Raw genomic sequence first — 1041 nt, 5'->3', positions numbered from 1 at the left:
TAAAACGCCCTGTATACGAGAATTCGCAAAATATATTTTCGAAAACTACATAGCATCTTAATCACATTAGATGCGTCTAAAACCTGGTCCAAACCGCATCCCAAGATCTTTTTTAGTTCAAGAGATATTCAACTATTGTTTATAGTCCCGCAATTTTGCGGATCGATTGCTGTAATCCCGCGGGTTTGCGGGATTGCATTCTCTACAACTGATCAAACAGGACTATTTAGGGTAAGTGGTGTTTTAGGTAATGATCTAAAAACAATGAATGAAAAGTCCAATTCGGTCCTAGTGCTCTGCTCTGAGAGCAAGCACAGGGCAGTCGGAATATGATCGTGTCATTAAAGACGTGGTAGGTTTATCTTTAAATGCTTGAACCTTTGAATAAGAAGACTAAGGAAGGAGCATATCAAAAATCTTAGGTACACCGCGATAGGCCTCGAATATGGCCGACTTAAATTCCGGTTTATCAGTGTCGTTCTAATTTTATTTAAAAAATGTAAAACTATGATGTTTTATGTTGTTTTATTTTACGTTGTGAATAAATGTTGGTAGTTATTAAAATTGTTATAAAAATATATAATTCTAATAAAAATAGATAAGTTATAATAAGTATTTATTAACACAAACATCCGATACGCTACTGAAGCAGGTAAGTCAAATTAACGTATCTAAATTCTTTGACATCTAATCTTTGATAAGTAATAAATAAAAGCTAAAATGCAAGAAAAATATATAATTTAGTTAATTTAAGTGAATTTCATAAATGATCGGTTTACTACACGTATGTATATTATATAGTCACTTACTAGCGAAAAGTTGTTCCATTATTTCACTCAATTTTTGCCGAGATCTACCGCACGCTACACAACCAACTATTTTAGAGTCTTTTTCGATAAATCGCGATAGTGTTACTGTTAATTTAAGTTCTGCCACAATTTCCATCTAGATTTACTACCTTTATACAACTATCAGTATAGAATAAATAATAAATAACATAAAATAAGCTCCGTAAAGACTGACAAATCCACAAAATTTCAA

The sequence above is a fragment of the Sitophilus oryzae genome, unplaced genomic scaffold (genome assembly GCF_002938485.1).
Source record: "Sitophilus oryzae breed Bouriz unplaced genomic scaffold, Soryzae_2.0 scaffold_465_pilon_pilon, whole genome shotgun sequence".
In the NCBI taxonomy this organism is placed as follows: Eukaryota; Metazoa; Arthropoda; class Insecta; order Coleoptera; family Curculionidae; genus Sitophilus; species Sitophilus oryzae.
Note: the sequence above shows the minus strand (reverse complement) of the source record.